The following is a 20,571-nucleotide window of genomic DNA, read 5'->3' as shown; positions in this document are numbered from 1 at the left end:
TAGTTAATTTACAATGTTATGCTTGTTTCTGGTGTATAGCAAAGGGACTCAGTTATATGAAAAAGAATATATAGAAATATTCTTTTCCATTATAGGTCATTACAAGCTATTGACTATAGTTTCCTGTGCTATACAGTAGGACCTTGTTATTTATCTGTTTTTTATATAGTATTTTGTATCTGCTAATCCCAAACTCCTAATTTATCCCTCTCCCCTTTCCCCTTTGGTAACCATAAATTTGTTTTCTATCTCTGAGTCTGTTTCTGTTTTGTAAATAAATTCATTTGTATCATATTTTAGATTCCACATATAAGTGATACCATATGATATTTGTCTTTCTCTGACTTACTTCACTAAATGTGATAATCTCTAAGTCCATCCACGTTGCTGCAAATGGCACTATTTCATTCTTTTTTATGGGTGAGTAGTATTCCATTGTATAGGTATAGATATAGATAGGTATATAGATATATACCACATCTTATATATAGATATACACAGATATATATATATATATATACACACACACATACATAAACACACACACACCCCACATCTTTTTTATCCATTCATCTGTTGATGGACATTTAGGTTGCTTTCATGTCTTGTCTATTGTGAATAGTGCTGCTGTGAACACTGGGGTGCATGTATCTTTTTGAATTAGAATTCTATCTGGATATATGCCAGGAGTGGTATTGCTGGGTCATATGTTAAGTCTATTTTTAGTTTTTTGAGGAATCTCCATACTGTTTTCCACAGTGGCTGCACCAAATTACTCCCCACCAACAGTGTAGGAAGGTTCCCTTTTCTCCACACCCTCTCCTGCATTTGTCATTTGTGGACTTTTGAATGATGGCCATTCTGACTGGTGTGAGGTGATACCTCATTGTAGTTTTGATATGCATTTCTCTGATAATTGACAATGTTGAGCATCTTTTCACGTGCCTGTCAAAGTCCTGTCTTTTAATGATAAAAATGAAGCCTAGGGAGATTGACTTCCCTATATCCGCACAGGTGTGGCAGGTGTGGGTTCAAAGTCTAGGCCCAGCTGTCTCCAAAGTCCTCTTTGCACAGCACCCAGCTGCCTCCTAGTTCCTGCCACCTCGTCGCCGCTCTCAGCTTCAGATGTGTGCTTGGCAAATCCAGAAAAATCACCCAGGTGCTGGCCAGCTCCCTAAATGGGGAATGAGGTGACAGCCCTGAATTCACACATCCCCACGCACCTCCAAGTAGCTGCTCCCTGCACCCACATCTATGCCAATGTGCTTTACGGCAACCCTGGGTAAGAGATGAGTGGGCAAAGCAGGCAGGGAGCATGCAGGATAAATGGGATGCAATAAAACCCAGCCTGTTTTTCTTCAAGGCAGGAGTTCAGTAAATCCAGAGGCACCAGTGCTTGTGACACTCCTGAGGCTGAAGCTGCCACCAGGCTTGGCTTTGCTTCTTGGGACGCAGCAGGAATTCAGAGGAGATGGAGAGAAAGCTCTCTCCTGACTATCAGGCAAGGGAAGAACCCCATCTACAAAGTCAGACAGGCCAGCCTCAGGACAAATCATGAAATGAAGGAAATGTATACCGTGTGTCCGTCCGCCTGCCTGTCTGCATAGGTGGAGAACCTGCTTCCCTGTACAGAGCATGCACTCACTCATCTGTGTCAGTTCCCTCTTCCTTGCTCGAGGCTTCATCCCTAAGGTTTGAGACATGCCTCTGACTTAATGTGGAAGTCAAGGTGGCTTCCTCATGAGCTAGAAACTGTTAGGTCTCCTTACGTTTCTCTTAGAAAATGGTTTGGGGTCTCCTCGTGATACCTGGGATGGTTAAGTCTTCCCACAGCACAGCAGGAAGAAGAGAGCTATGTGGTTCAAACTTGATCACCTGGAGACAGAGCTAGAAATACAGACTGCAGTTTCACAGGAGCAATTCTGATTCACTGGGTGCCCTGTGAGTCTGCATTTGTAAGCCATCTGTTGATCACAGTTTGAGAAGCTGAAAGAAAATTACCGTTTAGAGTAGATCCATTAGCCCTGGATTAATAACAGCTCCAGGCAGAGTTTAAAAAAGCTTCGCAGTGAGGGGGTTCAATGCATATTCATCATGCTTTGAAAAATGATTAAGATCCTGGTTATCTCTAACCAGTTGAACATAAAATTTTGTATTCTAAGAAGACAATGAAAATCTAAAAAAAGAGATGAAGGTACAACTTGTCTGCAAAATCAAAAGGGTAGTTGCCTTTTTATAAACACTGAGCCTGTGCTTAGGGTCCTTCAGTTCCTTCCAAGAGCTGGTTTTGTCCATGTGTTGTTTACATTTGTGGTAGACAGAATTTTGGCCCCCATGACCTTTGCACCTGGCATTACATCCACAAATATGTTATGTTACATGGGAAAAGGAACTCTGCAGTTGGAATTACTTACCAGTTGACTTTAAAATAGGAAGATTATCCTAGATTAACTGGGTGGGCCCACTGCAATCACATGAGCCCTTCAAAGTAGAAGAGGAAGGCAGAAGAGAAAGTCAGATTCGAAGAGCAAAAGTGATTTAACATCTGTTTCTCACTTGAAGATGGAGGGGCTGTGTGGGAATGAATATGAGTGGCAGCTGACAGCCAGCCAGCAACAAAGATCTCAGTCCTACAACCTCAAGGATTCTGCTAACACCCTGAATGAATTTGAAAGTGGAATCTTCCCCAGAACCTTCGGATAAGGGTCAGCTGCCTGACTTCAACTTTTGAGTACACAGAGCAGAACCCAGAGGTGCCTACGTGGATTCTTCATCTACAGAACTGTGAGATAGTAAGTGGGTATTGTTTTAAGCTGCTAAGTGTTTGTTACACGGCACTAGAAAGCTAATAATATCTAAGTGCTTTTATTTTTTGAATGTTTTTGTCTGGATTTTTTGTTTTGGTTTGGTTTTTAATAGTCTAACACTTGAACTCATTGCTAGATGGTATCTCACATCCCAGCTCCCTGCGTCTCTTTGAGGACCATGTCAGATTCCACTTCTTGCAGAAAGCTTTCCTCAATGGAGTCATCTTTTATCATTGGTAGTGATGATCTTTGCCAAAAGAGTCCTATTTTGTTGGTAAATGAAAGTTAAGGATGGGGTAGAGGCAATAAAGGATTGAATGTATGTATGGGGACAGGGTTAATGTTTAGGGGCCAAACAGAAAGATAGGCTAATTCATTCATTCATTCAAGAAATATCACCTGAGCATCTATTATGTTCCAGGTAGTCTTCTAAGAGCTAAAGCTATACTGGTGAATAAGACAATATGACTATTTTAAGACTAACAACTTCTTGAATAGCATAATCACACTGAAGGCAGTGGGAGAGAAAAGAGCGAACTTAAGTTAGTTTGGAAAACAGGATTATGGTTATATTCTGTAAAGCTAAAGACAAAAAGAACTGTGTGTAAATACTGTACTCTAGTTAAGTAAACGTATTTCTTATAAAGGGTATGGGTTAGGAATTCTGAAACTATTTTATGTGTGTATAATGTTTGAGCAAATAAATAAACACATTGTAGATCATGACAGCCAGGTATTTCACTATCAGAAGATAAAAGTTAGAGAAATGGGAAGGATTAAATGAACCCTGTAGTGTTGAATAGAATCTATAGTATCAGCATGAATTCATGGCTTTTAATAAACACACACACACAAATGCATAGATATGTGTGTATGTGATGTGTACATACTACTTCTTGAAAGAGCCTAGAAGTAATGACACCCTAGTAGCAATAAGCACATCTAGCATCAAGATCTTGGTTTCTAAGTACCAGCCTATAATTCAAGGAGCCAGGGAGCCTTGGAAAAATGACTGAGTCTAGGGCTTGGACAGGAAAAATACAAGGTAAGCAAGGAGCATCATATGGAACCAGAAAGGAAGGAATAGCACCCTCCTCCCCCCCCAAAATAAAGGGATGGGTGATGTTGAAAAGGCACAAGAACCAACTTGAAAGAGCTCCTCTTGATTAAATCTGGGACAATTTGAGGAACAAAATAAATATGAAAGAAAGAGAATATAACCCATAGAATAAAATAAATGTCTACGAATTCTTTTTTGGGAAAGAAAATTAAAGAGCTTTATTGTGAGGTAGATCAGGAGGGAGACAGAAAGCAGGGGGCTCATATCTGTCTCCCCAGTCTGCTATTTGGTCACACTTTCATGAGTTAGGGGAGGATGGATTGGCATGTGGGAGTGCTGGTGGGGCAGGTTTTGAGTTTAGAGCTTTGGAACCTGGCCATTTATGGTGAAGGGGGCTTCAGCACCCATCTCCCTGAACAACAGACTCTTCGTTTCTGAAAAAGTTTTAGCATTCCAGTTCCTGTCATGTCCCAGCCCTTTGGTTCCATGGCGGGAAGAAAGTTTGGTTCCAGTTGACTATGAACCTATATTGGTACACCTGAATAAATAAATGGAAGCAAAAGGACAGCCTTCCTTACAGCAGAATTTCCAATTAATGAATTTGGAAGGAATTTTAGAAGTAGAAAATTATTACTAGGCAAACAGCATACTAATACTTATTGTAGGCAAGAATCAACGAGGGATTCTAAAGTTAGTGGGTGGAAGTACAATGAGAAATAGTATATTTACATAGTCTCAAAGTATCTCCCCACGGAATACTTATTTCTTACAAAGGGAAAACTAGTAACTTTTCCCTGGAGAATCCTGGCACAAGCCACCTTTAACTAAATGATCAAAGTCAACCTGGACATAATAAGACATATCAACATCATGTGCCTTCTGATGTGACGCACTGAGAAGCACAAAATCACATCACAGGATTCTTGCTACTTCCCAAATGCATAACGTCAACTAAGGCTGAGCAAAAAACTACAGTATCACATACTGCTGAGGATGTGGAGAAACCGGAACTCTTATATATTGCTGGCACAAGCGCTTTGAAAAACTGTTCGGCAATTACTCATACATACAGGTAAACACACACTTTCCATACAACCCAGTCGTTTCATGCCTAGGTATTCATCCAAGAGAGATTAAAGCTATTTTTATGGCATTGTGGAAAAAACAAAACTACAGAGATTAGCAACAGGTAGTTGCCAGGGGTTGGGTTTGGGGGAGGGAAGAAGCTGACTACAAAGGGAATTTTAAGGGATTAATAGGACTGTTTTATATGTTGATTGTGGTAGTGGTGACATGACTGTAAATATTTATCAGAATTTAGAACTGAAGGCTAAAAAGAGTAACAAAAAAATCCCAACCAATAAATCAAAACTTCTTAGAGACCACCTTTATAGTTACTAGTGCTTAGAATGGTGTTAATGATCATATGAAAACATCAGACCAACCCCAATGAAGCACATTTTACAAAATAACTCTTCAAAAGTGTCAAGGTCATAAGAGAAGAGGAAAGACTGAGGAATTGCTACAGGTTGAAAGAGACCGAAGAGACATGACAGTTTAAGGCAATGTGGGAATTCTAGATTGGATCTTGAACTGCAAAAAGGATAGCACTAGTGGACCATTAGCAAAATGAGATTAAGGTCTGTAGATTATTAGTTAATATTATTGTGACAATATTAATTTTCTGGCTTCAGTAATTGCACTATGATTATGTAATGTGTTACTATTAGGGAAAGCTGGGTGAGGGGTACACAGGAACTCCATTATTTTTGCAAGTCTAAAGTTTTTGTAAGTCTAAAATTATTCAAATTAAAGAGTTTAAAGGCATTAATAATTTCTGTTAATCAAAAGATTCCAGAGACTGTAAAAAGGCAACCTGCAGAATGGGAGAATGTAATTACAATATACCTACCCAACAAAGAATTCATTTCCGTAATAGATAAAGAAGTCTTACAGATTAATAGGAAATAAAATAAGTATATATAAAATACATTAGAAAAAGGACAAAAATTGTTCGGGGTACTTCACAGAAGAGAATATCTGACTGGCCAATAAACATAAAAGGTGTGCAATTTCATTAGTCACCATGAATATGAAAAATAAAACCACAATGAGAGATGCCGCTACACACTTAACTGAATTGCTGTAATTAAAAGGCCAAAAATATCAAGTGCTGGCAAGGATTTGTATTAATACTGGACTCTCACACCCTCTTGGTTGGTGTGTAAATTGGGACAATCTACCAAAGGTAAAAATATTTATGCCCTGTCCCCCAGCAGTTCTGCCCCTATGTATACAGAGCTAAAAATATATATGTATATAGCCCAAAGGCACGCACAAAAATGTGAAAGCAGTACTATCTGTAACAGCCCCAAGCAGATACAAACCCAGTGTCCATCAACATAAACTGTGGTGCAGTCACACAATGGAATAGCAGGCAGCAGTGAGAATGAAGACATGACCGCTATACGTGACAACACAACTGAATCACACAAACATAACACTGAGCAAAAAGAGGCAAAATTCATCTGTGATGACAGACAGATGATCAGCTGTTACCTTTGGGGAGAGGCAGGTAGCGACTGGCAGGGGGAAATGGTGACTGAGAGGGGGCAATGGTTACGTGGAGGTGTTCACTTTGTGAAAATGCACTAAGTCGTACCCTTATCTGCATGTTATGTTTACAAAATGTTTACTCCTTAAAAATCTTTCAGAAGGCAAATAATAGAGAAAAATAGAAATGTTTTCATAAAACTACTTAAAAGTCCCTTTGTTTTGAAGAAAATACAATTGTTCTATGTGAAGCACTTCTCTGTATGGGTGGAAGAAACGCCTGGAATAGACCTTTTTAAATGTCAGTATGATGTACAATCTGGGACCTCTAGATGCTAACACAGTAGTAGCAACTAAACAAATGCCAAAAGCAAGCAGACCGAAAATTAGAGAAGAAACTGGCCATACACATCCGGAGAAGCAAAAACAGACAGACAAAAAAAAAAACAAAACCTAGTTTCTAAGAAATCAAATTGCAGAAGTGAAATACACATTTTATATGATAATCAAACCACCCTGCCCACGGTGAATTCGGAATCTGCCTTCTCAGAGTGAAAGCCACGGGTTACCATGAGAGGCAAGGATAAAGAAAGGAAGAGATACATTGCATAACGAAAGGGCATCAGAACGAATAGAAGATAATTCCCTTGGACATGAAATGCAATCAAGTCAAGACCCATATTTTATCTCTGCTGGAGGCAGTCTTATTTGTTAGTAAAGTACTGGGATAATCAACCATTGTTCTCCCTGCCAAGACTGTCAAAACAAATACAAGCTTCTTTGCTCAGTGCTAAAAATGTCTGAGCCTTTAGAGAACAGCTGCGCAGAAAGCAATCTTGTTCAATTTCGCCACATTTCTCCCCAAGTATTAGGCTGTCCGAACGCAACCCACATCAAAGCATCCCAGACACCCACTGCAGGGACAGACCTGTCATGTGAACACAGCCTATCAAACCCAAGCAAGCAGAACGCACAATGAAAGCACTTTAAACTTGTCCAACTCCACGTCTAAAGGAGCAAAGACTTTGAAGCATAAAAAAAGCTACTCTAAACAAATAATTTCTTTGAGTTGCTTTTTATAAACACATATTTTAAAAATGTTGGTCTGCTTGCAAAATGCTGTGTCCTGATAAGCCTCTGGGATCATTAGAAAAGATTCATGATTTCTTGGCTATACATTTTAACACTGGATTGCTCAAGGGACACCTTCTCCTAAGCATCTTCAAAATTAGTCTCTAGCTATTAAGTCAGCTTTTATTAAAGTATGTCTTATTTGTGGCTTTGTGATTTGTATTAATTAGGAGGTGCATCAATTAGGATGCTTGGGGATGCAAGTAACAAAAAATTAAGTCCACTGAACTGACTTACACAAGATTTCTTTTACCAAATAACAAGAATCTAGGGTGTAACGTACAATGTGATGACTACAGTTAATAATACTGAATTGCGTATTTGAAAGGTGCTAAGAAAGTAGATCTTAAAAGTTCTCATCACAAGAAAAAAATTTTTAAACTATATATGGTGAGAGATGTTAAATAGACTTATGATCATTTTGCAATATAAACAAATATCAAGTCATTATGTTGCACACCTGCAACTAATATAATGTTATATGTCAAGTATACTTCAAGTTTTTAAATAAACAAACAAAATAAAACAAGAATCCCAGAGATAAAGTGGTCCCAGGTGGATTAACCCAGTAGCTCAAACGGGTTATCCAAGGCCCAAGTTTTTTCCATATTTCTGCTCTCTTATCCTCATACTAAGTCCCCTCATGGTTGTAAGACAGCTGCCACAGTTCCAGGCATCACACCAGAAACTAAAGTGTTAGGAGAATAGGAAGTGTTCCTGTGAGTTTCCTTTTATCGGTGAGAAACAATCTCTGCAGAAGACCACTCAGAAGATTCCTCATCATGTTTTATTGGTCACAATTGTGTCACACGCCCATGTCTAAGCCAAAAGGGATCACAGTGCAACCATCAGACTAATTTACTTTCAAACATAGGGGTAGGGTGACCTTTCAGTGAACGATATGAGGGCAGAATGGACACCCAAATATATGGGGGATCCTGCCAGCTGAGAAGAAAGGGAAACAGGCTGTTAGGCAGGCAACCATCTGTGTCTGCTACAATTGGGAAGCAGGGGAAAATACATTTAGCTTAATTGAATTTTTGGCTTAACTGTTGGATATGCCGAAAACCTTTTAGATTGTGACCGTAGTTATTGAAAATTATTCTGAAATGTTAACTCCCTTTTTCCCCTACTATGTAAAGTAGAATGACCCTCCTTTTCTCCCACCCTTTGAGACTTCCTCCTTTACCCTCATCTACAGGATGGCAGGAGTAAGCTTTAGCATCCATGTCTGTACAATGGGCTCCTGCTTCCCTGGGCAGAGATGACTGGAGCAGAGGTGTATACAGTGGACCCCAGCTGGACCAATCAGCTTCTCTTCCCTGTGAATTTGGAGCAGGGCACCATCTGATTACATCAGTTTCTTTACATGGTTGGGCCTGTACCACAAAATCTCCAGAACTGTCTGGCAGCTGTTCTTCTGCCATTTGGGATGTGAGAAAAAAAAACTGATGTTTGGGAAGGTGAAAATGAAACAGATATACAGAGAGAACAGATACACATTTGGGCTCCATATGTTACCTTGAAATCCCCCCACCACACACACACATCCCAATCCAGATCCAAGCTAGCTTGAGGTAGCTTACGTTACTCGCAACCAAAGAGTCCCAACCCATACGTGAGAACACAGCGTCCCTTTTCCAGGGTGACTGAGGATTCCACAGCATTTGAGGGTCATTATTAAGAACTTCCAGTTCTCATTAGTCAGAACTCTATGTGCAGGAAACAAGACACTGAGTCACACCTGTCATAAGTTCACCCCAGAAGTTGCTACAAAAGTTGTCTTTGTTTGGTGGAAATCCTCACTATTGGTTCAGTTCCCAAAGCTTTCATTCTTTTCCCTAAAAAAAAAAAAAAGAAAAAATATTTAAACAAAACACTCTACAGTAAGGACAACAATTAACTGTGAGTGGTGTGTGTTGTGCTGTGCATTGGAGAGGCAGGGAATGGGACGAACACATATTGAGTTCCAGCTGTTTGCTTTCCATGTGTTGTTTACTTTAATCCTCACCACATACTATGCGGCAATCACGGTAAAACCATTTTACCGACGAGGAAGCGGAGTCTCAGGGAAGCACTTTGATTCTGTGAGGGTTCATACGGCTAGAAAATCAACGGAGGAAGATTTTAAAGCCAGATCTGGGGAGAACCAAAGCTAATGATGTTTTCACTATTCCATGTCATCATACAGGAAAAAAAAATGTACCTGATTGGATGTCCTGTTAGGTCGACTCTGATTATCAGACTTTTGACTCTGGCTGTTGTATTTGCCGTACTAATACTGAATATTATGTATTTCAGGGAAAGAGACAGGAAGGATGACCGCCTAGCACCAGATCTATTAAGGATACTTCTGCATTTTCTAAATTAATCATTGCCACATCTGCTAGGAACAGAAGACCACAAGTTTTAACACCGTATCTGTAAAGGTGGAAAGCCTGGAAGCCAGAGAAGGTAAGTGATGGGTACAGATCGTTAGCGGGACTTAGAAGCACTTCGTAGCCATCTGGTTCTGACTATCTCAGTAGGTGTACATTCCTAAGCTGTTGATTTTTCTTTACTAATTAAAGCTGATTGGAGTTCTGGAGTTTGGCTTTGTTTTTGTTTTCCCCCATCTTCCACATACTCGAATTCACATGCTGTCTTGCTGCTGCCAATTAGCAGTAACGTTGGGAGGCGAGTTAGTCCCTGCTGTTCCCAGCCTGTGTGGGAACCTGTCAGAACGAGATTAGGTAGATTCAGGCAAAACCGTACCCTTCCATGTGGTTTGTTCCTAGCAAGACAATCGTGAGAATGTTTAGCTCAAACTCTTCAAACTCCTCAGAATTGTCAGACATATAAAGCTGCCCATCTGGAATCTCTTGCAAATTTGGGAACCAAATTTGTATCCATTCCTGCTCCTGTTCTGTGGGCCAGTTAACCCTTCTCCACACTGGGAGTGTTGCCTTTGTTTTATTCGGATTTAAAAAACAAAGCAGTTGACTTGTTTTTCTTCATTACAAAGAAATGTCACATGCTTCTTTTGACGCAGTCCAACATTACAGACTTAAAACGTAGAAAGGGAAAATGTGGCTTGGCGTCTCCAGTACTGTTGGTAGCCCTTCCTGTAAATCTTGCCAATGTCAAGAATATCTTGGGGAACGTAAACTACAGGAAAACTCCCATTAGTCAAAATGCCCAGAGAATGGGAGATTCCGGGTTATCTCAGAGTTACCCAGAAAATCCTTTTCACATCAAGCCTTGATGATGAAATCTTACTGAAAGGTATGAGTCGAATTTCCTGCCCTCAGAAGCACAGTTTACTCTGAATGTGATTTAGTGCTTTTCTGGTAGTTGAGGGTCAGGCTGGACCTCAGGCTAAACATTCTGGACCCCAATTCCCATTGTCTAGAAGACAAAACAGGAGATTGGATAGAATTTGTACTTGACCCCAGGACTTGTTTTTGAAGATCCTTGAATAAGCGTCTTCTTCCATGTATTTTGCTCCTTTTCCCTTGCACAGGAAAAAAAAAAATGTCTACAAAACTGGGGAGTTTTGCCTATACAAATTCCAGTAAAATCTGGATTTTACTGAATTTAAATTTTTTCACTTAATCCTAATGACAGATTCATCTGAAGTCTCAGCCATCAGAGTTTGGGACCATCCTCCTCCCCCTGGGCTCAGGCCCAGCACAGGTGGAACTGGAGGAGAAGGAAGTCCCTCCCCCAGTAACCTCCCCTCCCCCCCAAATAGAGAACAGAATGGCAGGGGTTCTGCCTTTGGTCATTTCTCCCCAGATCATCTGTCACTGTCTAGACCAGGGTTTTTCAACCTTGGCACTACTGACATCTTTGGTCAGACAATGCTTTGCTGTAGGAGGCTGTCTCGTGCACTGTAAGATGTTTAGCAGCATTTCTGGCCTCTACCCACTAGATGCCAGTAGTAACCCCACCCCCACCCCCTTAGCTGTGACAACCAAAAATGTCTCCAGATATTGTCAGATGTTCCCTAAGGGGCAAGATTCACGCTCCCTGCCCACCCCCGGCAGTTCAGAACTACTGGTCTAGACAGAGACATAATTATTCTTTTTTTCCTCCTCTTGTCAAGATTATGAGTTTTCTTGACCTTGCCAAGTAATTTCATAACATGTTTCTCGTGCTGTTTCACGGAAGAACAAAAATAATTCTCTGATGAACATAATATTTTGATTTGAATTGTGTGAGACAGGCCTCATTAAAACAAAACTGCAGGTTCGGCTTTGTTTTGAGCAGGCAATAGATTTATTTTCTGACTCAGTTCTGGTTTTGATTTTTAAATACTGAATTTTCACCCTTTCCTAAATTTCCTTTGAGGTCACTGTCATTATGGACATCAAATCAGTGCCTTAGCCAGAGCCAATGTTCTCACCTTGTACTGTCATCCTCAATTTCATATCTGCATCCATCTCAGAAATATTTCTACTCCTTTTGCTGCTTCCTAATGCTTAAGAGATTTTTAACTCACTGTTTTTTTAAATCCCTTGTTCCCTCTCTCCAGTGGATTGAGTTACATTTAAATTAGACTGTTCTCATTCAGTAGATTTCAAAAAAATTCTGCTTAATTGGTGAAATTTGGGGGCTAGTTTTATACCCCCAATTTTAAGCTGACAGAGCTATTTCTGCTACAGAAAGAAGGAGGAGTTAAATTGTTTTGGGTAAGCAGGTTTTCTGTATGCTTTAACGCTGCAGTGAAAGTCTCTGTACATAAATCTTTGCACACACATCTTGGGAGCCCTTTCAGCTAAAACTTGAGAAGATGAACACAGGGTCAAAGGGTATGAATGTTTTAAGCTTAAAACATATTGCCAAATTACCTCTGGAAGGTAGTGCCCATTTTCAGTCTCTTTATTGGCAATTCTCTTGAAGGGCTTCCATCTTGTTCTGTCAGCCTCTGGGCCTATAAAGACATTTCCCACGGGACATTCTTCAGACACATCAGTGTAATCAGATCCATCTCAAGATATCTGTCAACAGCCTCCCTGGGCCCATCTCAGACCATCTGTCAATGGCAACTCTAATATATTTGGGGAAGATGCTGATGCAGTTGCCAAAAACAAGCCTGCAATTGAATCAGGTTTTCCAATCAGTGAAGTTGCAGGATTGATCTTTGTAAATGACATGTGACAATCTTAGTATAATATCCAGAGACTCCAAGAAGGAATGTGTCCTTGTAAATTTAAAGGCGGCTGCAAGAGAGGGAAAGTGGCTTACCTTTCACATGAATTCTGTAGTGCTCACACCATCTCAACCATGTAAACTTGGCAGCAAGAACTGATTGCCAAGCCTTGGCTTCAGGCAAGACTGGAGAGGAAAACACCGCTTTGATGCAGGGCTGTATGACTTAGAAAGGTACAGTGATGGCCTCTGACTCTCACACATGCAACTGGTACCTTTAGTGGGTTTGTATTCCATGCTGCCAAACAATCTCTGACCAAGACACATAAGTGTGATAACTTCTGTGCTCCCAGGAGATGGAAAGAATCAGCTCTCTTACAGTGTATGAAATGGTCTGTAAATTGGAAAGCACTATACATGTATGAGTTCATAGCAGTTGTCATTGTATTGTTAGGAACTCTTAGCTAACTCTGAGATCCAGAATTGAAAACATCTAGAATCTATCCATTTTACTTTGGATGTACAAAACTGTAAGAGCCAGTGATGACCTGATGTCATCCCCTCCTTGGCCACTTGAACTCTAAAGAATCACAGAGCTCAAATCAGCCTGTAGCTTGCAAGAGATTGATACGTATTTCAAGCATTCACACGGCTAGTTGCCTCCGCCCTCAAATGGATGAAGTGTCTTCTTTTCTCTGTACCACTGGCTAACTGTGTCGCTTTTTGAAGTGTCACAAACAAGCACGGTCCCCAGGTATCCAGTCTGTTCTTTAGCTCCCTGGACCACATCATCCCCTTGGCATCTAGTCTGAATGAAACAAACCACCAAAGCCAGAGCAGACAGAAACCACAAGGAACACCGAAGAGACAGAGCCCGGGGCCCACCACCTTGCCAATAAGGCAGACTGGAAAGGCAGGCCTGACCTGAACAGCTTCTCACTATAAATAACTTTAATAAGAACGGGCTGTTCTTAGCCACCCTCAGACAATCTCAAAGTATCTTAACTGTGTCTCCTGCATGGGACTTGTCAGAGATAAGAATGGCCTGAATTCTTTCTGTTATTGCCAAAATGGGGATTAAAACAGCTAAGATTTCTAAAGTACTTTTACCTAGGTTACCTCATATGGTTGTTCCAATAATTCTACAAGCCAGGACTCTTAATGTCTTTCAGAGAAGAGGAAACTGAGGCCCAGAGAGGTTAAGTATCTCACCCAAGGCTACACAGGAAAGAAATGGCGAAGCCAGGACATGAACCTCAAACTGTCTAACTTCAAGGGCTCTGTTCTTTCCATTGGAACACACAGACCCTTGAGTTAGGACATTTTTCCTGGCTTGGCTTGTGAGATGACCTTGTACCTGCAGACCCGCAATCTTCCATCTCTGCCTCAGAAATGCTGTTGAGCTGTTGGAGGAAAGGGAATGGGAAGAAGGTGGACCACAGAAAGATATGGTCAGAATGAGAACTTAAGAGCCTTCATCATATGGATGAAAAATTACTATTACAAAGCATTACTATTACAAAATTACTATTACTATTACAAAGTAATTAAAATTACTATTACAAAAATTACTATTAAAATTACTATTACTATCAATTTGCTTATAAATTTGTGCAATTTCTATGTGTTTGTTTTTCTATCTAAATGAACCCATTCTGTTCTACATCAACTTAAATACTTTGCCCGTGTCTTCCTACCAGTTTTTGTTTAGTCTCACACTCCTAGGACTTGGGAACCCTGACCATCTATGTTACATCTAGAACTGAGAATTGCCTTTCATTTTCCTTCAATCTTGAATCAGTGTAGAATTCAGAAGCAGCGTAGACAACTCAAGAGTGTACGATTGTGGCAGACACAGGCTGCCCAGTTAGGGTCCCATTTCCCAGTCTTCTCTGCCTCTAGTGGGACCCACGCGACTAGATACTGCCAAGAGACTGTGAAGTAGTTAAGAAGCAGGTGTGTTCCTTCCAGCTCCCTCTCTTCCCCTCCACCTGGATGCAGAGAACTTTGGGGCTCATGATTCTCAAACCCAACTATACATCACAATCAACTGTGAAAACACAGATTGCTGGGCTCCATCCTTAGAGTCTTATTCAGCAGATCTGGTTGGGACCTGAGAAGATGCAAGTCTTACAAGTCCGAAGTGTTGCTGATGCTACCTGTCTGGGGACCACGCATTGGAAACCACTGCCCTAGAGCAACGTCTTAATGAAATACTGGGTGCACTTTATACTTCTCTGGTGGCGGGGTTGGGGGGGCAGTGTTTTAAACATTTTGATGCCCAAGGTGCTATTTAAACCAATGAAATCAGAGTCTCCTAAGATGGGACCCATGGATCAGCATTTTTGACGCTCAGCAGGTAGTTACAAAGTGCAGTTAGAAGTTGAAAACTGTTGCCTTAAAGTGGAGCCTTAAGATGGAAGGAACATGGGTTCTTAAATCACTAAGTGTAGGAAAGAAGCCTGTCAGTGAGGAGTATCCACTTCAAACTGTTATATGAACAAGACATGAGCTTTTATTATGTTAGGCTGCCGAAACTCTGCAGATGATTTGCTACTGTAGCCAGTGTAATCCTAACTAATATGATAATGGTAACTATTCAGCTTTCAGAAATTCTCCTTTTGCCTCCTGCCTTGCTCTCCTCGGAGAAGGAAAGTAGTGATCTGACTGGTTCTAAGACACTTACTGGCTCACATTTTCTAAAGATGACATTTCAACAGAAATAAGATTATAGCACATGTCACATAGGCAGAGTCTCCTTTTCTCTCTTCCCTGTGACCTGAATAGCAGGGCAGTTCTACATTCCCCTCTCTCCACCCCTTCATTTTCTCTCTCCTTGGTCAACGTTCATCCTCCTACCCAGAAACAGATTCAGAGTTCTTGACTCCGCCTGACAGGTGTTAAAGTAGCCAGATGAGGCCCAGGATGGAGTTGCTCATGCTAAGCCCCATATCAGCAAACCAAAACTCAACTGAGGTTTGAGGCTCAGCTCTCCTGGAAAAGGAAGGCCCAGGTCAACCAATCAGGGCCTTCTTGCTCAGTACAAATACCTGACACAAGTCATCTGCTCCAAGACTTCCTTCTGCTCCATATAGGGAAAGCAACTCTGCTTTAATTAATCAGTAAATATAACTACATATACACAACTCTTTGTAGCTCCTTTCCAGATGTTAGATTGGATGCTGTTGGATTCCTGAATGGATGAATAAAGCCAATAAGATCTTTAAAATTTATTCAGTTGAACTTTGTTAACACAGGACTTGGGCAGCCACTGAGCAAATGTTCTGGGCAACGGTGACACAGTGCTCTATCCCTTCCCTGATGTATGTCAAAACCCAAAAGTCAAAATCAAACCAAACCAGTACAATAAAAAACCTGATCCAACACATATCAAACTGGTTATATCTGAGAATGAAATTGAGTGACGAGGAGAAAGAACATGAGGTCCATTCTTACTTACTTGAATTTGCCTTAAGGTTTTGGAGCAAAGCTCACTCTAAAAGTAGTGCTTCTTACAGCCTGCATGGGACACTGCAGAGAGAGAGGTTGGTGGGCCAAGGCACGATTCGGGTGATTCTGGGTCCCCTGACCAGATGTCTTCATCCTTTTACTGATAAGATGTTGTGACTGAGATGGTAACATAAGCACTTAAAAGGCATAGTGACAAAAAAAAAAAAAAAAAAAGACATGGATGATTTTTTTGAGAAATTCAACCCATGTCCGTGTTCACCTTAAGGCACACCCAGCAATCACTTGAATAAAATGGACAGATTTCCCACCCCCCATAAAAGTGTCAGTGTTTGATGGAAGGGAATGGAAAGGCCAATGGCTCTAAATACATATTTTGCAGGTTCTGCCTTCTCATGATAAATGTGGGGGGACAAATCCCTCAGAATTGCTTTCCTGGCTGAGGAGCTGTGATCCGCATCGTCTTTGGACAGCTCTTATTCTCAGGGCTTCTTCTCAACTTCCCACAGTGAGAAATAAACAAATTTCTGAGTTGCAAGCAACAAAATCCAACCCAAGATTGTAGAAACCCAAGGAAAATTTACTGAATTACGTAATCGAGTGTTTGGAAACAGAATTTGCTTCAGAGATAGCCTGATCCCGGGCCTCAAGCACGGTCCTCAAGATCCAGTGTCTATAGTCTTCCCGGCTTGATGGTATCTGAAGATAGGCACTCCCTATGGGTAGCGAGATGGTCACCGCGTCTCCAACCTCACACGCCTCATCCCTAAGCCCAGCGAAGATGGAGCGGGAGTCTCCTTCCCAGAATTCCCAGGGAGAGTTTCACGGCCTCTCTTACTTGCTCTAGTTAAGTCACATGATTATCAGGGAACCAATCGTTGGCAGCCAAGGAAGTACAATGCTCTGATTGGCTTAGGCCTAAATCACATGCTCTATGACTGGGCCTCGGGTCTAATCCTTCTAGAATCACATGGCTGAGACGGGTAAGGTTTGGTGGAGTTGTCAAAAGACGGGGGAATGGATTTTGGGTGGTCAAAAAGCCACGGTACCCCTAACTACCTGGGTCAACTCCAGAAAATTCTTCAATTGTTTACCCCTAGAATGCAGTTTACCGGGCACGTCTAATTTGCTGCACAGCTTTTCCGACGAATGGCAATAAAAGGGGACATGGAAGGGGAAAGATGGACGCAAGAATAAGCCTAAAAAGAGACCAGAGCTCAGGGGCAGAGATTTCCTGGGAAAAGAAGAATACGACTGCTGGAATGAAGGCTGTGTTACCCGCTGTGATTGCCATTTCCCCAGGCAGAGCAGCCCACGACACAGGAACTGGATACTAAGGGTTGGAGATAATCTGTCCAAGGAGCCTCATCAGGCGAATGCTTCTTCCTCTGTTAGCCCCGGGCCACTTCTCTTTCTCCACTCTCTTGACACACACATAGATCCTTTTATGATGCTCCATGGAAACCAGAGATGGAATGAATCAAAAGTGGTCAGAGGAACCATTGTCCTCCCTTGTAAAATAACCGAACCCTTGTTAATTTGTTGCCAGCCTTATATTTCTCCCGGAGAGATCCCCATTGGATGGAAGCTGTAAACAGGAAACTTGAAACCCTCAGTCATCCTTTGTATTACTTACTGTTTGTGGGCAGCTGCAGGGGATTTGCCATACAGTGCTTGAGGGATGAGGGGTGGGGGGTGGGCAGCAGAGGTTGAATCCTAGTGGGGAGATGAGCAGTTTATATTTCTAAGACGGAACACTCAGAGGAGAAACTTTATTTCTTCAAAAACAAAGTAGAAATGAGACTCAGAGATAAGGGAATAAGCATTTTTGGTAGGTGACAGAATTGCCAAAAAGGTAAAAATAATTTAGTTTTCCTTGGTGTACAATTGGCAGGCCCCCATGCTGTGGCTAGAAGGAAAAATAAAAACCCCTTAATTTACTATAGTACAGCTGAAGATGGATTACTGCTACTGAGAATACTGAAGCATTGGGGTACTAGAAGTAAATTGCAAGGCAGAGCACACTTCAGAACTGCTTCTGCCCACGTCCAAGGGAACCAGTATTACAAAGATGGTTTCCAGTGAGGGTTAGGAACTAGAATACTGGTGTCAGACTCTCTGGGTGTGAATCATAGCTCTCACACTCACCAGTTGTGGGACTTTGGAGAACTCACTTAACCTTTCTTTGCCTCAATTTCCTCATCTGTAACATGGGACTAATAATAGTACCTACCTCACTGGGTTATTTTGAACATTAGATAAGTTATTATTTGTAAAGTACTTAGAACAATGACCAGCTCATGGTAAGTGCCTGTATGTATTAGCTATCATTATTACTAACCACAGAAGTAAACGTAGCAACTTAATATAACATTAATTTATTATTGTATTTTCTATATTTCTTTATCCAGGGCACAGGGCAACCTCCCTGTGTCAGATAAGGGCTGATCCCAGCACGAGGGTAATTCCTTATTAAGTCTGTGTTTCCTTGGGAGTCTGGGCCCCATCATCAGAGTGGGTGCCTGTGTATCCAACCTGACCCACCTCACCCACATCGGAGAGTCCAGCATCAGCACCGTCATTCTCCGTACTTGGATCTGCCTCTTACCAGGATGATTAATGACTGAATGTCCTCTGAAACTCTTCCCACAGAGGTATGACCTCAACCTTTAACCTCAGAAGTTTCTTCATGGCTGAACACAATGGTCAAATATCAGTGTAGTTCTCGTATTCTGGAACTTTTAAGTATAGATCCCCAAACCTAGGTTATTTCCCCTCCTTTGGAATGTAACCCCTATGGGATTGGTGCCTTTATGCTGTTTGTTCACTGCTGTAGCTCTGTCCAGAACCAGGTAGGCACTGGATTTGTTTGTTGAGTGATGACTGGATGGAGTCAGCCTTCGCTTTTACTACACATAAGACATCAGCCTCACAGTCCATGTTGGGTTTTGCCCAGTTCCATTTTCCCAACAACGATCAATGCATGAGGAAGCTCAGACCGGCTGCAGGTTTTTTTTTTTTTTTTTGCAGGCTTCTTGGGTCTCTAATCAGTAATTCTGAGTAGCTAGCCACCCCTCACCCCCTCATATACCCAGAAAAATAAATTAAGATGTAGTATAAATCTCTTCAGGGGAAAAACATTTTCTTCAAATAAAAAATAAAATCAAGCAATATTACCTGTGAAACAGACAATTTACCAAATGAAACATTTCTCACAGTAGGGACCAAATGGATTACTGGGTACATTCAATAAAGACCGAGGTGTTATCTTCTAGGTTATTTGATTCTGCGGGGTCTCTGTACCTTTCATCGCCCTGAGCTGTTTTATAGCTTTGTAAGTGGTAGCTATCAACACCAATGCAAATAATTTTTTCTGAGGACACATGTAAGCGTTTTCTGTGACTGCTTTAAAAATTACCACAAATTTGATGACTTACTGTAACATGAATTTATTATCTGATATTTTCTGTGGGTCAGGAGTCCAGTCACCTGTTAGCTGGCTTTTCTGCCCACGGTCTCAGCAGGCTGACATCGAGATATTGACCTGGTCTCATGTGGGGCTTGATTCCTCTTCCAAGATTACTGGTAGTTGGCAGAGTTCATCTTGCACTTATAACACTGAGGTCCCTGCTTTCCTGCTGGTTGTCTGTTCTCAGCTTCTGGAGGCTTCCTGCCATTCCCTGCCAGGTGGTCCTCTCTGCTACTGGCAGTTTGCCCCTCAGAGTCCAGCAGAATCTCTCATACTTCAAATCTCATCTTTCAGGAAGGATGAGTCCAGTATCCTTTAACGGTTTTGCTTGGTTAGGTCAGGCCCACTCTGGCTAATCTCCTTTTTGATTAATTCAGAGTCTCAAAGATTTAATTACACCTGCAAAATCCCTTCACTTCACCTTCGACACCTAATAGAATGTCATCATGAGAGGAAATCTGTCACAGTCGCAGTCCTGGCCATCCTCAAGGGGAGGGGACTATGCAGGATGCATATTCCAGGGGGCAGAATTCTGCCTACCACAACATGCAAATAGGTTTTGAAAATCATCACCCCCATCCTCCCTCAAGCCAGTTTTGCATCTGTTAAGCACATTTGTATCAGCCTACATGTGTATGGATCTGCTTTTTGAACACTTCCTTGAGCCCATTGTATCATCTTACTGGTTCCTTAATTAATGAGTCAAATACAATCTTTGACACATGTTCATTTTATATCTGTATGAGTCATGATTTTTTAAATATTATCCTTTAATATCACTTTTTTTTCCTTTTCCTGATTTTGATTAATTTTATTTATTTTTTTTAATTCTAGTATAGTAAGTTTACAAAATTGTGTCAATTTCTGGTGTACAGCATAATGTTTCAGTCATATGTATACATGCATATATGTGTTTTCATATTCTTTTTCATTATAGGTTACTATACGAT

This window comes from Camelus dromedarius, chromosome 12 (assembly GCF_036321535.1).
Source record: "Camelus dromedarius isolate mCamDro1 chromosome 12, mCamDro1.pat, whole genome shotgun sequence".
NCBI classification, from domain to species: Eukaryota; Metazoa; Chordata; class Mammalia; order Artiodactyla; family Camelidae; genus Camelus; species Camelus dromedarius.
This window is presented reverse-complemented; position numbering follows the sequence as displayed.